General features: G+C 47.0%; 1 long non-coding RNA gene across 1 annotated transcript; it reads left to right on the top strand.

Moving 5' to 3' along the window:
• Nucleotides 1–3,643: 3,643 nt before the first annotated feature.
• LOC123586312 lies at nucleotides 3,644–14,648 on the top strand. The gene is made up of 2 exons (XR_006706737.1): nucleotides 3,644–3,724; nucleotides 14,458–14,648. It is a non-coding gene; the product is annotated as an uncharacterized LOC123586312 (long non-coding RNA).
• Nucleotides 14,649–18,599: the final 3,951 nt, after the last annotated feature.

Below are 18,599 nucleotides of genomic sequence, written 5' to 3'. Positions count from 1 at the left end.
ACCTCAGCTCTCAGGGAGGAGAGGCCAAGTGAGTGCTGGAAAGTGTCACTAATGCTGGGGCCGAGTCTCCCAGGGCTGCTTAGCTCTCTGGCATGACTTCTTAGAACAGGAGATGATTCTGTTGTGCTCTCATAACAGCACCCTTGACTTCCTTTGCAGGATGATTGAAACTTTTCCAATTAGTTATCATCAGTTCATGAGAAAGTTTTAGTTTTTCTTTTAAGCTTGTTGTAGCGATCAGATCTCCATTCAGTTTTCTTGGAATTTAATAAAGTGATGGCAGTGACTCCCAGAGAGTCAGATGCACAGTCCGCATCTGACTTTGTAGGCTTGACTGTTTGAGGCTAGGAGCCCTGAAGACAGGCCCTGGGGTTGGGGGCAAAAGTTGGGGCTGTGAGGGGCACAGCTGCTGAGCCCAAGAGGTGGGGAGGGTGGGGGACAGCTGCCAAGTGCCATTTGCACCTCCAGTGCTCCCCCTGCTCCACCCCAGAGAAATAGAGTCTCAACATGCATCATTAGGAAGGCCCATGTAGCTACCCCACTACCCTCTTCAGCAGGCAGAGGGAAGTTTGTTGCCAGTGTCCTCACATGCCTGTTTTCAGAGACCTGCACCTCTTTCCTTTTTCTTCTTGCCCCACCCTCCTTCCATGTTCCCAATATATGCCATGGCCAGCAGTCCAGGGTCCCCCACGGCAAGTTTTCTTGCCCAGGTTGGGCAGGTGGATGGGTTGATGGTAGCCCACGTTAGCAACCTTCCTTCTTGTTTATCTTCTCATCAACCTTTCCCTACTCCGTGCCCCACTGGTGGTGGGTGGTGGGGGGAGCTGGTTCATATTGCTAGTGGGTAGAGGTAGGCCGTGTGAAATGACTAAGGGGTCTATTATTCATCCTCTATGATGGTATCTCCAGCTCTTACCATGGTTCTTGGCACACAGTGGGTGCTCAAGAAACACTTGCTGGAAAGATGGATGGAAGAATGGGAAAGATCGTTGGGTCTAAAGCTGGGAAACCCAACTCTTCCCTTGTTACTGTCAGTAGTTGGATGTGCCCGTGATGAGGTCACCTCTTCACTCTGGCCTCAATTTCCTCTCATATAAGCTGAGGTGGTCGGATTGGTTGAGTGCTAAGGTATTTGCTATGCCTCTTCTGTGATTCTTTGGTGGAGTGATTCCACCCTATCCTGACCCATGGTGAGCTGTTAAAGCCAAATATTATCCTTCTCAGGAGATAACTTATGTTTAAAACAGACCATCCGAAAAACAGTACCTAACCCAAGAGGGAGCGCTGCTTCCAAAAAAATTCAGAGCTAAAGGGGCCAGGAAATTCAAAGTCATGGGCCAGATTAAATTTGTGGGGACAGTTCCTGAGCCTGAGTCCTGACCAGCAGCTGGTCTCAGCAACTGCCCCACAGAGGGCATCAGCATGTCCTATTGCGGCGCCAGGCTGCAGGGGGTTGTGGGAACGTGAGGTGACAGAATTTATCCTGAGAGGCCGTGCCACTCTCTAAGATGCCTCCCACAGCCAGATCCGCTTCCCAGGGTTGGACCTAAATTCACGCCTGGATTTAACAGATTTCCTTTTGGTCACTGATGAGGCAGAGCTGAAGGAAAAAGTGTAAGGCGCAGAATGAACATTTAGCAGAGTTTGACATGGGAGCCAGGGCACCCAGGACTGAGCAAGGGCATACGGACGTCACACGGTGTGTGTGGGGTCAGGGTTTGGGCAATCTTCTCCACATCCGGAGCAGCGGGTGGCTCAGCTGCTACCCAAACAAGGACATTAGCCCCTAGCTGATCTCCTGGCCTCTGAATGCCCCTCAAATGATCCCACTTTTTCTGCTGCCTGATCCGAAACACTGTTCCCATCACAACCTTTCCCTGTGCACGCAGCCATGTGGTTTCCTGCTTATTAAATCACACTAAATGTCTTAAGCCCGGCCTCTCACACCACTGCTCATGAACCTTCTGCTTTGCTCAGGCTGGTCTCCTGTGGCATCTCCTGTCCACATTGCTGCCTTTGTCCCCACACCTTTGCTTTGACGTTCTCCTCAACTGAAAACGCTCTTTTCCCCCTGTTGCCTTATCCAGATCCTACCAGCTTTCAAGGCTCCCCTCCTCCACAGCCCTGAACTGCAAGGAAGGCTCTCCTTCCCAGCCTCACAGTGCCGGTTAACTGATCTTGCTGGGAATTTGGTCACGCTCGATTTTCCATGCCTCCTCACCAAAGCAGTAAATGTATCACTTGGTGCAGAGAGTTGCTGATAGATGTCTTTTGTGTCTTAAATAACTTATGACCACATGTCCCAGGCTTTCGGACACATACTCGATTTCAAATGGTCTGCTTCTTGCAAGACTTATCTTGGATTGTGCATCCTAATTTAGGGTTCAGAGAACATAGACCGTGTGCCAGCAGTGTGAGTCAATAAATATATGTAACAAGGGATTCATTTGTATACTCATTATGAATTTGGGCCAAATGGACTGAGTATGGAATGGTAGGCTGGAGGCTGTATTTGCTTAGGGCCTTCATGGAGCATTAATGACTAGACCCATTGGGGCTGATGCCTGTTTATAAGGCTCAGACCCTGAGATGCCGGGGATTGATGGCCTTCTCCCAACCTTCCAGACATTGTCCCCCATGGGAAGGGAACTCATCCAAGGAGGAAAGGATGACACCCAGTGTGTGTGTGAGAGCCTCTCAAAGCAGCATAGATAGCGTGGTGGGCCCAGAAGCCAGCTGGGCTGGGATCCAAAGGACAGGAATATTTATGAACTAGAAGAGCAAGTTAAATGAAAAATACCTGCCAGCAGGTGTGCTAGAGAACACAGAGCAGAGGCCCCTCTGGCGGGACACCTTATAACCCATCCTAGCACCCGGTGGGGTGACTTTGGAAGCAATACAGAGAAGTGAGCATGTCCATTTGGCCGCAGGAGACATTCTTGTCATGTGACCAAGCACGCCAATCCTGTGAGAGGAGAACGCAGGGTGGGGGTGAGGAGTGGAGGGTAGAAGGAGTGAGTGGAGGACGGTGGGGGGAGATACCAACCAGGGTCTAGGAGCCACTTGGTGAGCATGGGGAACCCCAGAGAGGGAACCTCACCAGGTGGCCAGAAGGACTGTAGTTCAGAAGTAGAGGTGAGGAGGACATTCCAAGATGAGCAGAGATTTCAAGCCTGGGATTACAGCGATTTTGTTGATGGGTGCTCTGAGCCAGAGAGTTGTTTTCATTTTTGAGATATGTAACATTGATCTATTCAATGGAATCAGTGCCTGAGGATGTGTCAATTACCTTTAAGGACTCATCTTTGGCTGTAGTGAACTAGATTACAGAGCCCCCAAGCATTCAAGGCTTGTTTGGGGGTATTAATACCTATGCAAGGAAAAGTCAGCCTGTGAGCAGTTGGGAACAGAAGGGTCATTTCCTACCTCTTTCGGAAGAGATTTTAGACTGAGTTTTTCTTCCCTCTTTACCTCTTTCTCCTTCTGGAGCTTCATTACAAATATGGCTGATCTGGAAGATTAACTCTGGAATATGTGGCTATGTTTTCATGCCCTGTTTGGTTTTGGTTTTTCCCAGCTGCCCTTGCGTGAGTCTTTGTGATGTCATGGAAGGTAGGCAGGCAGTTTCCCTATGTATGGAATGGGGACACTTAATACCTACTTGCAGGTTATTTTGAAGATGAGAGATTATGTGTGCATGGTGCCTACCAGAGCTCAGTACATAGTAAGTGCTCAATGAAATGCACACCATATTTTTTTTTTTAATTTTTTTTTTTCAACGTTTATTTATTTTTGGGACAGAGAGAGACAAAGCATGAACGGGGGAGGGGCAGAGAGAGAGGGAGACACAGAATCGGAAACAGGCTCCAGGCTCTGAGCCATCAGCCCAGAGCCCGACGTGGGGCTCGAACTCATGGACCGCGAGATCGTGACCTGGCTGAAGTCGGACGCTTTTAACCGACTGCGCCACCCAGGCGCCCCCCCTATTATTTTTTAATGCTACTGCTGTTCTCTGCTACTCCTCCTAGCTATGGCTCTCTTTTTTATTTTTAGGAAGTGAACTTTCAGGTGGGAAATTAGGGCCTAAAATATATTTCTGTTAATTAATAGCTACTTTTGGCATTGTGGAGCAGAGGGGCAAATGATGGTGTGGGCAGTCAGATATGGGAGGGACGGATGGCCAGATATCACTGACAATGCCATTTGTCTCCAAAGTATCACTTTGCTAACCACCTCCCCGCCTCCAGGTGTGCAGTGAAAGCCACTGAGAAGCCCCTCCCTCCTCTTTTCTTCTCAGAGTATTTTTAAAAATCACTTAAGCATGAAACTAATCAACACTCTACCAGATGCTGGGGTGAAGGAAATGGGGAAATAAAATCTTTTCAGGGAAGGTAAAGTAAAGGTTCATTAATTCCAGAACAACTCAACTTTTATCCATTTATTAGGTCTATACCAGATTTAAAAAATAATGCTTCTCAGGGTGCCTGGGTGGCTTCGTGGGTTAAGCGTCCGAGTTCGTCTCAGGTCATGATCTCGTGGTTCGTGGGTTTGAGCCCCACGTCAGGCTCTATGCTGACAGCTCAGAGCCTGGAGTCTGCTTCAGATTCTGTGTCTCCCTCTCTCTCTGCCCCTTCCCCACTCACGCTCTGTCTCTCTGTCTTTCAAAAATGAACATTAAAAAATTTTTATTTTAAATAGTGCTTCTCAGTTTGTAGTCTATAGACCTCTGGCAACACAACATTGCAAGTACTTGCCCGGAAATAAAAGGCGGATTCCCAACTTCACCCTGGTCCTACCGGATGAGAGTCTTTGGAGATGAGAACCAGGCAGCCCCATTTTAAATGAGTTCCCCACTGAAGTCTGAGAATCGCCACGACATAGGAACTGTAAAGAAGTATAATTAATGTGTTTAGGCAGCTTTCAATGTAGGTAGGTGGAGATGACAAAAAAGCAGGAAGGTAATATATAATCACTGTGTGTTTTAGAAAGATTATTCTGGCAGCCAGGCACACGATGGCCTTGTGAGGGATGCTGGGTGCAGGAGGTCTATTCAGAGGTGTTGGCAGTAAGCCTAGCATGAGATAAGGGCTGGGCTGCTGCAAAAGAGAGACAGAAGCCACATGTCAACCCCGGTCATAGATGTGGTTTTTTATGGCAGGCAGTCTCCAATTCCTTCTGGACGCTAGAAGCCTACAGATGACAAACAAACAAAAAAAAAAAACCTGATTCCATTTATGCTGGCAGAGACCCCAAGCCCTACAAAGATGATGGTCAGCCTTTTCTGAGTTCGAGTCAAAATGAAACAACCCTGAAGGCTCACGTGGATGCTGACATTTGAAAAGCTTCCTTCTGGATTCTCTGGTTGCAACCTTCTGGAAAAATTCATCAGAGCTGCTCTTTCCTTATCTTTTTGGTTTCTGCTTTGCTGGGCCCTAAATATGGGCCTAGTCTTTCTATGAGATTATCTGAACCAGCTAGGGAGGCGGGTGGGTGGAAGGAAGTCAGGAGGTACTTCTGGAGGGGTTGGTGGTGGTGAGTTCTGAGGCAGATTTCACACGGGATGATGGACATGGGATAAAGCAAGAGTGAAGGAAGTCATTATAGGAGGTAAGACTGACCAGGGAAGAGGAACTACAGCTTCTGGATAGAGCTAAACTATTCTAGGGGCGCCTGGGTGGCTCAGTCGGTTAAGCGTCTGACTTTGGCTCAGGTCACAATCTTGTGGTTCATGAGTTCGAGCCCCACGTTGGGCTCTCCGCTGTCGGCAGACCCGCTCTGAATCCTCTGTCTCCCTCTCTCTGCCCTTCCCCTGCTTGCACATGCTCTCTATCAAAAATAAACATTTTTTTAAAAATAGCTGAACTGTTGTAGAATCTGGAAAAGTGAGCTAGGTAAGAAATATGAACATCCCTCTAGAGTGGGGACGACTGTCTCTGATCTTGAATTCCATTGCTGTCAGCATGGGTGCCTGGGCTCTGAGACCTCAGAAAAAGGTACCCCTTGGCTTAGGGGAATGACCAGAAAAAAGCCACAGACTAAAATGAAGCCAAATGAGCTACCGGAAATGGATACACCTGGCCACCTTTAGACCCTGATCTTAGGGCTTTGTCTGTGTGAAGCCGCTGAGCCTGAGTTGGAGATCAAACACACTTCTCTCTCTATCCGTGTTTGTCTATCTTATCAGTGTCTAAACGGCCTTGTTAAGCTCTACGGTTAAAAAAAAAAAAAAAAAAACAGCAAAAATCCACCTGTTTTTTTCTGCCTATTTTATTTTGTTAAACTAGCATTTTTTAAAAATATTCAATCATGGGATCCTTTAAAAATATGCAGCAGAAGCTTTAAACTAATTGACTGACTAAACCTGGCCTTGGCATGTTTTGTTTAGTGGAGCATTTGCAAAGATTTTTGAACCGGCTGTCAATATTAATCAAGTGATTTCACCCCAAAATCCAGATTACCGACTTCTCTTGAAAAAAAAAATCAGATCTGATCATTTCAGGACCTCATTTCCATGTGGCCACTGTCAGCTGGAGCTGAGCAGTGGTCATTTTGAGAAGGGAGATGGCCTCTTCGGTTTGCCAGAGTCCCCAAGACTCACAATTGTGTTCCCATCCCCCACAATGAGTATCAGTTGCCGTTTATTCTCACACCTGTGCTATTTTTTCTTAGTAAAGGACATCAGGAAGCATATTTATACCGAAGTTCCTATTGAAATTGTTCTTTTATCCAGCCTGCTTTCCTCCTTTATATGTACCTGGCCCTTGTTGCATCCAAGTTGGGAACCCTGGTGCCTGAGTGGCTCAGTCGGTTAAGTGTCCAACTCTCTTGGTTTCGGCTCAGGTCGGGATCTCACAGTTCGTGAGTTTGAGCCCTGCATGGTGCTGACAGCATGCACTTAGCCTGCTTAGGATTCTCTCTCTCTCTCTCTCTCTCTCTCTCTCTCTCTCTCTTTCTCACTCTTTCTGCCCCTCCCCTGTTTGCTCTCTCTCCCTCTCTCTCAAACTTAAAAAAAAAAGTGTCGGGAACCCCTGTTCTGACACCTATTAATAGAACCAGGCTGCATTCCTCACTGCTCCCTCCATATATTGGCATAGAAATGCCAGAACTTCAAGGGGATGAAAAGTACAGCACAGGGAATATAGTAATAATATTGCAATAACTTTGTATGGTGACAGATGGTGACTACACTTACCGTGGTCAGCACTTCATAATGTATATAATTGTCTATACTATGTTGTACAGCCTGAAACGAATATATGTCAACTATACTTCAATTAATTTTTTAAATTAAAAAACAAAAAAGAAATGTTAGAACTGGCACATTAGAGAGCCTTGGGTCAGGGTGCTAACCAGATGGCCATTAAGTCACCTACCCTCCCCCAGAATCTCAAGACAACCTTAGGAAAGCACGGTTGAGATGAACAGAGTTGTAATCTTTCGAGATGCCTTACGTGGCTAACAAACAAATAGGTGTTTAGAAAGAAGCGTGTCGGTAAGTGTCCACTCTTGGGTGTAAAAAGGTCCGAGTGGAGCCCTTCCTCTCTCTCTTCGCAGCCTGAGTAAACCCTCCTTCACAGCCATCCCCCTTCCTTTGGGCGGATTCCACGCTCACCAAGCAACCTCCTGGTTATAAATTCCATTCCGGGAAATGGGTGTCTCGGAAGGCAGATGTAAATGTCCGGGTCACGGATAACCACGCCCATTCATTGCCCATTTGTAAATTGCCCTTCTGGCATACAGGCTTCTTGTGGGGTGTGATTGGCATGGGTCTGTATCCCCCAGGACCTGAGCTCCTGACCTTGCAAAGCTAAGAAACAGAATATTGAGGAACGACACCCTCATCAACAGTCACCTCCCGGCCGGGCACCAATTCGCTGCCGCAGGGAGATGGGCCCGTCCACAGTGTGCAGACGCAGGGTGTGCAGCCAGAGGCCAGGGCGTCTAAATGTCCTGGGCTGCGGGAAGTCTCTGGGTTGTTTGCTCCTGAGTTCTCACTGTCCCTGGGAGGTATTACTGGTGTCTGACCCTGATGAGTGCCTCGAGCTGTGCCTGACAGGGAGGAGCATTCTGTACATGTTGGTGGGAAAGATTTCAAATGGAAACATTTTAGCAAAAGCCAGGTGGCCCCCACCCATCAGCGACATCTGAGGGGATTCTTGCTCTGCTTGGGGGGGCTGTACTTCTTGGTTTCAGAAGTCCCTTCTCTCTCAGATTCTACAACTCAGCTTCCTAGGCTGATGATGGCAGAGGACAGAGCAAGGGGGAGCGAGAACAGTGCTCGCTTCCGCCAGTGGGCAGTCGAAGGCAGGTGTCCTAAGGGAAAGGGCAGTATTGCTCCAACAGGGCTCTGTCAGCTTCCTTGGTAGTGAGAGCCACTCTCTTAGGATCCCTGGATACCTGGGAGAGGGAGAAAAGGTGCACATTAATCAGCTCAGTTTTCCTCTAACGCGGCAGGTGCCAGGTCAGAGCAGGTTAGAGCAGGGCACAGAGAGGCTCCTGCCGACTCAGAGGAGATAGGAGGAGGGGCGCAACAGCCAAGGAGGATGTGCGGGGGCCAGCTCAGCACCTGATGTTAACAAATGTTGTTCATCCTTTATCTAAGGAGAGTTTCAGGGTGCAGTCTGGTGTCCTGCCAGGACCCCTAGGTGGTGAGTGGCTGGAAAGGATGCAGGAGACCCCCCCCTCCCCCACCACTGTCTCTGTGCCCTGCTCTGCAGCTGGCACCTGAGGTCCCCAGAAAAACTGTACAGGTAATCTGCTCCTTCCTAGTGATGCCCATGACTGCCACAGCCTGAAGCATCGCTTTTGCATTTTTCAGAAAGAATATTATGATAAAACCACCCAGGCGTAACATTATTTCTTGTTTCCATATTTACTTCTTTTTATGTAAATCCCAGACATCATGGAATAGGAATCTTTAAAAAAAAAATAAGGAGATTTTCTCACATGGCCATGATACCATATCATACCTAAAAAAATGAGCAGTAAGTTTTTTGTATCGTCTGACCCCATCCATATTCCAATTTCCCCAGTTGTCCCACAAATGAGTATGTATGGTCGGTTTGTTGACAGCAAACTTTTTAAATTTTTTTAACGTTTATTTATTTTTGAGACAGAGAGAGACAGAGCATGAACGGGGGAGGGTCAGAGAGAGGGAGACACAGAATCCGAAACAGCCTCCAGGCTCTGAGCTGTCAGCACAGAGCCCGACGCAGGGCTCGAACTCACTGACCTCGAGATCATGACCTCAGCCGAAGTCAGCCGCCTAACCAACTGAGCCACTCAGGCGCCCCAACAGCAAAGCTTTTGAAACAGTGTTTCCTACCAGCCTCAGGATTCTGCACAAATGTCTCAGAGACCAGCCCAGCAAGGGTGAGGCCGAGGGGGAAGGCCCAGGCCCCCTCCTCTGTTTCGGCCATAGCAGGTTTTATTATTAGGAACAAAAGGGGTTTTCTGTTAAGGAAAAAAAAATTTGAACATCATTTCCATGAAGCATTACTTCTCTCGTATTTTCAAAGGGAATGCCCCATGCTATGATTGCCTTAAATCAAAGGGATTATGATGGATACCCCAGTGGTGGGCTAGTGGGAACCCAGGGTAGGGGCAGGGAGATCTGGCAGAGTAGAAGAGTTGTAGAAGGAGAAATTTTATTCCCACTGGACATGAGCCTGGACTCACAAAACAGACCATTCTAGGACCTAGAATACATTGTGTCCACTTGGTAGTTTCTCCCCTCCATACTAATGCACCTAACTGACATATCTAACTCTTATCTAGGTACCTAGATCCTGTTCTGTGAAGCCCACTGTGTTCTTGCTTATTCATAGGGCAGATCGGCACATTCTGAGGCCAGTGAATTTTTTAACCTCTCCTGCTCAGTTTATGCTTCTGACATTTTCTAGTATCCTCCAAAGAACTTGACCTCAGAGGAATGGTCTTCCAGAATTTTAATCGTTACAGTTTGGCATTACCAAAACAAGATTCACGCAGAGTGTCAGTCACACAGACCTATCCGTAGCAAAGCAAGAGATATTCCATCACAGATGTAACACATGAGGGGTGCCTGGGTGGCAGAGTCGGTTAAGCATCCGACTTCAGCCAGGTCACGATCTCGTGGTCCCTGAGTTCGAGCCCCGCGTCGGGCTCTGGGCTAATGGCTCAGAGCCTGGAGCCTGTTTCTGATTCTGTGTCTCCCTCTCTCTCTGCCCCTCCCCCGTTCATGCTCTGTCTCTCTCTGTCCCCCCCCCCCCAAAAAAAAAATAAATAAATAAACGTTGAAAAAAAAAAAAAAAAACAGATGTAACACACGAGCAATCTGGTCCAGCAAGCAAATGCAGCTAATGTTCCACTAGCCTGAAGGACACAAGTTCAAACAGGGAGAGCAGTGAGAAATTCTAGGAAATTCTGACCTTTTCAGGGCACCTTGATGATCATAGCTTCCAATAACAGCTCCAGATCTTTCTCCTCCTCCAGGACGTGGGCCCAGATTAACCTGCCAAAATTTGCTTTTGAGTTCTTGAAGTTATATTTCAAATGATGATATTTGTCTATCTTGTCTGTTCTGTTCAACCACAGAATAGTAAGTTCCACACGGATGGTGACAATGTCCACCGTGCATATACACACGTATATCAGTGAACACATGTTTATCCCCTAATATGTGGATTACACATAAATAAACATATCGTTTGGGTAGAGAAAAACTTGGGAACATTCGAAAGGACTCATCCTTTCCCCCCACTAATATTTTCGTAATTTTTTAGTTAAAGGCTGATGAAATTCTAGCTTGCCTTGGAATCCAGCTAATATGTGTGACTATCTACTAAATACCTAGTTTCCTTTGGATATAACAGATGCATAAACTATAGCCCCTCCCCTGGGATGTTTGTGATTTAGTTGGGGACACAAACGTGCCTGTGAGAAAAATGAAGCCATGTGGGACAATATACACTCTCCCCTCTGCCTATTCAAACATGGCCCTGCTTTCAGTGTCCATATCCAATCTCCCCCTCACGCTAAGCATTCCTATAGTCAACCAGCCTCTACTGAGGACCTACTATGTGCCGAGGGCAGTATCAGAACCAGAGGTAGAGCAGTGAAGGAGATAGCCGTGTTTCGTATGCCAATTCCTGAACTCATCTCAAAAAGTTACTTAACTGTTACATATGTAGGCATGCTCCTTACTATCAAAATGGTAAGTTCCTAAAAGGTGGTGACCGATATGGTCACATTCTTTCGTCAGCCCCTCACCACCTAGAATTTGTTCATAGAACTTATTAAAGTTTGAAAGGCTGGGTTGCATAGAATTTTCAGTAAACATGAAAAGCTATAAATTGATAACATCATAACACAGGGAAGCCTCAAAACACTGAGAATTCCTGCCCACCCTTCAAAACACAAAAGTCACCTCCTCCATGATGCCTTCCTGTACTTACTCAAGCAGATTTAGTTCCTGTCTTCTCTCTAAGTCCATGCTACTTGGTGAAGACCTCTATAGATAAAATTTAGCACAGTAACTATAATTATTAGTTTACCAAGTTTCCCCTGAGACAAACACCTGAGTGTTTGGGGGAAGTGTCTGGATCACATACCCTGCCCAAGGAGACATGGGTGGAGGGTGCATAGAGGATACACATGCCCAGCACCTTTTACCTAAAAGATAATGGACGTGCATCTAACATTTGCAAAATTACAGCTCCATGCAAATTCATAGCAGTCCCCGACTCTCCTTGCTGAGAATACAAAGAAAAAGTACTCTGAGGGGAGGGGAAGTGAGACGTAGTAGTTGAGGGTACCAAGTATCAGCTCTGCAAGATGAGAAAGTCCTAGATATCTACCCTATAGCATAGAGATTATAGTTATCAATACTGTCTTGTATACTTCAACATCGGCCAAGAGGATAGCTCTTAGTTAAGTGTTCTTATCACAAAAATATAATAAGAGTAAAGAGGTTGGGAGGAAACTTTTGGAGAGGGTGGGTATGTTTATGGCATAGAGGGTGCTGATGCATTTCATGGGTGTGTATTTCTCTCCAAACTTATTCAGCTGAATACATTAAATAGGTACAGCTTTTTGGAGGTCAGTTGTATCTCAATGAAGTGGTTGAAGAAGAAGAAGAAGAAGAAGAAAGGGGAAGGAGAAGGAGGAGAAGGAGAAGGAGAAGAAGGAGGAGGAGGAGGAGGAGGAGGAGAAGGAGACGAAGACGAAGACGAAGACGAAGAAGAAGAAGAAAGAGTTCTAGGCCTTTGTGAGAAAGAAATGTCTAATCAGAAGCTGTAGGTTTGGAGGTTGGGCTCACCCACCCGAGGGAAGTAGGGACACTCAGGACAGTGGTCACTCAGCATTTCCAAAAAAGGACGGTAGTAGTAGGTAATAGCGGCTGTCAGGAGAAGGGGGTGGCACCTCATAAGAAGCCACTAGTAAGGGCCAGGGGAAAATTTTATCTGAGAAGGGAGGCATCGGAGGGGTGAGGTCTGGCTGCCACAGACAGTGATTTGGCAGACAGCCCCCCAGGGAAGGGGAGGTGACGGCCTGGGGCAGGGAGCTAATTTCAGGAGGTGGAGTCAGAGACAAGACAGTGCCCTGAAGGAGCAGGAGGAAGGGAGCAGGACCCTGATTCCAGGACCTTCATTACCAGAAAAATAACCCAGGCAGCAATCAACTTTCAAGGATAAGGAGGGGACTGAGGCATTTCGACTGGCGAGGAGGGCACTATATGACAGTGGTCTTAGAGCTCAGACTCTGGAGTCAGAGGGAACCTGCCCATGTTTTAAGCGGTCCCGCTAAGGGACTGTGGTTTGGGGCGTTGGGGTGGAGGGGTGGGGGAGGGGTGGCAGCGAATTAGCTCACCGTTTTCCCCCTTGGTCATAAACCACCTTTAACCGAGGCTGGCTGTGACCACTAGAAAGCTTAAACTCACTCTCGAAGCCAAATTTTGAGTTAAAAGGAACCTTGAGATTCTTTCTCCGACTTCCTTGGGCATTTAGATTTTAAACCCATTTGTAAACGTTGGTCTGCGGGGAGGCCTGGAATAGATGATGATCCAGGCTTGTGACTTTAACCTGAAGCCAAATTTCTAGGCTTTCCTGTAGCATACTCAGCTAACTGGAAAATTTGAAAGTAAATACATTTTGAAGAGAAAAAAAAAAGATGTAAGTTCCCGCTGCTCTCAGATGAGACCTTTGCAACCTGCGAATGACGTCATCATTTTGTTCCCTGTCCGAGAACTGGACGGCGAGATCGTTTTCGCTTTCTTCCAAAGCCTTTGTGTGTCCAGGAAGGCGGTAGTGGGTCTCTAAGAATTGTTTCTTAACTGCCTAGGTGCCCTCCTTTGGAAAACAAGGCCACATTATCCCCAGACAGCACTCAGTGGGGTGGCTCTGAGCGAGGCCCCGTGGTGTTTGCTTTCTGGGGACATCTGAAGTGGGAGCCATGGTGACCAGGCGTACCTGACGTTGGCACATCTATCCCCCAGGACGTAGGGGAGCCATCACATGGATACTGGACCAAATTAACATTTTAAAGCCTGCTAATGCACTCATCACAGTGTATCTGACTTGTCTGGTGAATATGGTATTTGAGTTGAAGGTGGGGGGGGACGACCGCAGACCTGCTGGGGCTGGGGGATTTCCTGGGCTATGGGACTTCCAGTAAGACCAGGACCCTGCGGCGGGGCACCTGGGATCCTGCTGAGCCTCTGGCTCTCGATTTCGGTTTGGGTCATGCTCTTGAGGTTTGTGAGTTTGAGCCCCAGCTCAGGCTCTGTGCTGACAGTGCAGGGCCTGCTTGGGATTCTCTCTCTCCTTCTCTCTGCCTCTCTCTGTCTCTCTCTCTTTCTCAAAATAAATAAACTAAAAAAAAAAAAAAAAAAAAAAAAAGAGCAGGACACTGCCCCACAAACTGGGGTAGTGGCCACCCTACTAAAGAGCACCCCCTTTCCTGCTGTTGGTACCAACAAAAGGAGACCAGATGGGAAGAGGAGGGACAGCACAACTCCTTAAATCAGTGGCTGTCAAACATTTGCCTAGATCGGAAACAACTGGAGGGCCCATTAAAGCGAGTTTCTGGGTCCCATTGCCAGAACTTCCTATTCAGTAGGTCTAAGACCTTAAAACTTGTATTTGTAACAAGTTCCCAGACTCTGCTGTAACCTAGTGGGTTCTCTCTCTCTCTCTCTCTCTCTCTCTATATATATATATATATACTGTGTGTGTGTGTGTGTATGTGTGTGTGTGTGTATACACACACACACACACACACACATACACACACACACAGAGTAAAACCTTGGTTTGCAAGCATAATTCATTTCGGAAACATGCTTGTAATCCAAAGCACTTGTATATCAAAGTGAATTCTAAGAGCCATTGGCTCACTTGTGATCATGTGACATTCGGCATCAGGTACTACTCGTATTGCTCTGATGTAACTGCTGTGGGGATTTTTACGCCTCCCCAGGTGATTCTAACGCACAACGTTAGAATCTAGAGCAGTGCTCTAGAAAAAGCTCTGCTACCCCTGAAGTACTCCGACCTGAATTCATTTCCTGACACTTGTTCATTTGACAGTTAACATGTATTTGTTGAGCAACTACTGTGTGTCATGTACTGTGCCAAAGGCTGGATGGCTAAAATAGACACGATCCCTTCTGCAAGGAGCTTGTTGTTTAAGGAAAATACGTATAAACAAGTAAACAGAAAATACTACACAATACAAAGTTGTCACAAGAGGAAGCCCTGGAGAGAAAGAGTAGAGAGCAGGTAGAAGAGAGAATGAGGGCATGTGGGGGCAGCTACCTTGGACAGAGAAGTCGCTGAGGACGTCTCAAAGACAGGTGAAACTTGAAATACTAGGAACTGTCTGTGCCAAGTGTAGGAAAGAAGCACCCCGGGGAAGAGAAAAAGCTTGAGTGAAGGCCCCAGGTTGGAAAAGGGCTTCGCATATTCTGACAAGTGTCAGAACCGGAGCGATCATGGAGACACAGGGCCAGAGCCGGGCGGCAGGGCCACGCTGAGCAGGGCCTCCCAGACCATGGGGACAAACTAGGGTCGTATTCTAAGTGCAACAGCAAGCCAACAAGAAAGTAACATTACTGTTTATGTTTTCATAGAATTTTTAAATATTTTAGAGGTGCCTGGGTGGGTCAGTCAGTTAAGCATCTGACCCTTGATTTCGGCTCAGGTCATGATCTCGAGGTTCATGAGTTTGAACTCCACATTGGGCTCTGCTCTGACAGCTTGGAATTCTCTCTCTCCCTCTCTCTCTGCCCCTCCCCTTCTTGCTCATGTGCTGTCTCTCTCTCTCTCTCTCTCAAAATAAAGAAATAAACCTAAAATAAATTAAAAATAAATTAATAAAATATTTTAGGGGTGCCTGGGTTAACTCAGTTGGTTAAGTGCCCAACTCTTGATTTCGGCTCAGGTCATGATCTCATGGATCGTGGGATCGAGCTGACAGCTCAGAGCCTGCTTGGGATTCTGTCTCTCCCTCTCTTTCTGCCCCTCCTACATTTATGTGCTCGCACACTCTCTTTCTCTCTCTCAAAATAAATAAACTTTAAAAATAAAATAAATATTTTTTAACATTTTTATTCATGTGTTGAGAGACAGAGAGAAACAGAGCATGAGCAGGGGAAGGGCAGAGAGAGAGGGAGACACAGATTCTGAAGCAGGTTCCAAGCAGCTCGAACCCATGAACTGAGAGATCATGACCTGAGCCGAAGTCGGATGCTCAACCGACTGAGCCACCCAGATGCCCCTAAAATAAAATATTTTTATGGCTGTTGTGCGAAATGGAGATTAGAAGAATCTGGCTCTGTGTATTCACCAGAGACACATGAGGGTGAGAGATCCAGGCACTGAGAAGTCACAAGAACATCTCCCCCATGGGCAGCCAGGCTCTGGAAGGGCAGTGTGAGGAACACTGTGTGGGGCTGCAGCTACGTGGAGAGGTGAGGACCGTGACCGCCCATCACACAGAGTCAAGATGGCTGGGCTTGCATCTTCTGTGTGCCCTGCGTGGGCTAATTCACCAGATATTAGGTTACGTACATCGGTTTAACACCTCGGCCTCTTCTCAGTGTGGACTTGGGCCAGAGGCTGTTCTAATGAGCGGCCAGCTTTACAGCTCCCTGCTAGATGATCTGGAGCTTCCACGGCTGCCAGCCAAGCAGAGAGGTCCAATGCCAGGCCCTGTGGCCTGGGGACTCGGGAATCCCAGGTGCATGGCCATCTGCAGTGGCCCTTTGCTTTGTGTAGGTGTTTGTAATCTATTGCCCAGATGGAGGGTTGCACGAAATGGTTCTGGCAGGTAACCAGAGACTTGAGGTGGGAGGGCAGCGACATGGACCATCTGTGGAAAAGCCTGCTCTGGGTAAGTAGGTGCGGACGCCCTCGGGGCAACAGAAGGGGGCCAGCTTTTGATGTGTACATAAACTCTTTGCCACTCAAAAATAATTGCAGAATATATATAAGTTGAAAGTAATGCTTCTAAAGAATAAATTAATATGCCTCACGTAGCCTCCCGTGGCCCAAAACTTTCACCTTGTCCTAAGCCACATGCCAGGGAAGGAGGGATGGGTGGGGCTTGCTTCACAGTTTTATAGTCGGGGAAACAGAGGCTCAGAGGGGGGAGGACCACCTCAAGCTTACAGAGCAAGAGCTGAGATCAGGTGCCCCGGCTGCTGTTCCCCCTGCCGACCTGGTCCCCAGCACACTGCTTCCCTCAGGATGGCTCTGTGAGGAAGGGCTTTGGGCCAGAGGATGCAGCATGAAAGACTTTGCTTGGGGCCCGAGGGAGGATAGGGGTGAGATGAGAAGATGGGTTTCGGTGAGGTACTCAGGAAACATTTACTGATGGCGTTGGCCTACGTGATGGGAATGAGAGATCCCACCTGAGGCAAGGGAAAGAGAGGGAAAAAATACTTGGGCACAAAGGCCATCTTTTCTTCATCTCTGTATTATCAGTGCCTGTTACACAGTAGACAACACACAGCATTGAAAGAAATGCTTTAAGGAATCAGTGAATCCACTGAAGCTTCCCTGGCTATCAGTAAGCACTCCACGCCTGTTTCGTAAACGCATTGGAGTGTTTCCTCGACAGGAGACTCTGCCCAGATCCCTGGGAAGAAAGGTGCCAGGTCACCCCACCCTCCTTCCCTTGCATGTGGCTTAGGACAAGGTGAACGTTTTTGGCAACGAAGGCTACGTGAGGCATATTAATTTATTCTTTAGAAGCATTACTTTCAGGGGCATCTGGTCGGTCAAGTGTCGGTCAAGTGTCCGACTTTGGCTCAGGTCATGATCTCACCGTTCGTGGGTTTGAGCCCTGCACCGGGCTCTGTGCTGACAGCTCAGAGCCTGGAGCCTGCTTCGGATTCTGTGTCTCTCTCTCTCTGCCCTTTCCCTGCTCATGCTCTCTTTCTCTCTCTCTCTCTCAAAATTAAATAAAAATTAAAAAAAAAGAAGCATTATTTTCAGCTTATATATATTCTGCAATTATTTTTTGAGTGACAAAGAGTTTATATATGCGTCAAGATTTGGAGATGAAAAAAAAGAGAGCTGAGGATCAAAGCAAACAGAATGACAAAAAAGAAAGAAATGTAGAAACTTGGGATGGAAAAAACTAGAGAAGAAACGTAACCAGTGCATGTTCCATGTCCTGGGGTCGACAATATTTCAGGGTCATGAAACCTAACATTATGGCAGATGGCAGAGAGAAGCTGGGAATGCATAAGTGTGTGAAAGACTTATCTACCACTGCAGGAAATAGATAATATCTAAGTATGGAGGTTTTTCAAAAAATTAAAAATAGAATTACCATGTGATCCAGTAATCACACTACTGGGTATTTACCCAAGGAATATGAAGTCACTAATTCCAAAGGATACATATATCCCTATGTTTATGGCTTTATTTGTAATAGCCAAATTATGGAAGCAGCCTCAGTGCCCATCTACAAATGAATGGACACAGAAGATGTGGTATATACATACAATAAAATATTATTCAACTGTAAGAAAGAATGAAATCCTGCCATTTGCAACAACGTGGATGGAGCTAGAGTTTAATGTTAAACAAAATAAGCCAGTCAGAGAAAGACAGGTGCCATATGATTTCGCTCATGTGTGGAATTTAAGACACAAAACAAATGAACAAAGGGGGGAAAAAAAGAGAGACAAACCAAAACCAAAAGCCAAAATCCCAAACTTCCCCCCCCACACACACAAAATCCAGACTGTTTACTATAGAGAACAAACAGATGTTTATTGGAGGAAAGCAGGTGGGGGGGGGGGGCTGGGCGAAACAGGTGAAGGAGATTAAGAATACACTTACCTTGGGGCGCCTGGGTGGCACAGTCGGTTAAGCGTCCGACTTCAGCCAGGTCACGATCTCGCGGTCCGTGAGTTTGAGCCCCTCGTCGGGCTCTGGGCTGATGGCTCAGAGCCTGGAGCCTGTTTCCGATTCTGTGTCTCCCTCTCTCTCTGCCCCTCCCCCGTTCATGCTCTGTCTCTCTCTGTCCCCCAAAAATAAATAAACGTTGAAAAAAAAATTAAAAAAAAAAGAGTACACTTACCTTGATGAGCACTGAGTGATATATGG

The sequence above is a fragment of the Leopardus geoffroyi genome, chromosome C3, assembly GCF_018350155.1.
Source record: "Leopardus geoffroyi isolate Oge1 chromosome C3, O.geoffroyi_Oge1_pat1.0, whole genome shotgun sequence".
NCBI lineage: Eukaryota > Metazoa > Chordata > Mammalia > Carnivora > Felidae > Leopardus > Leopardus geoffroyi.
Note: the sequence above shows the minus strand (reverse complement) of the source record. Positions and strands in the feature narration are given on the sequence as shown.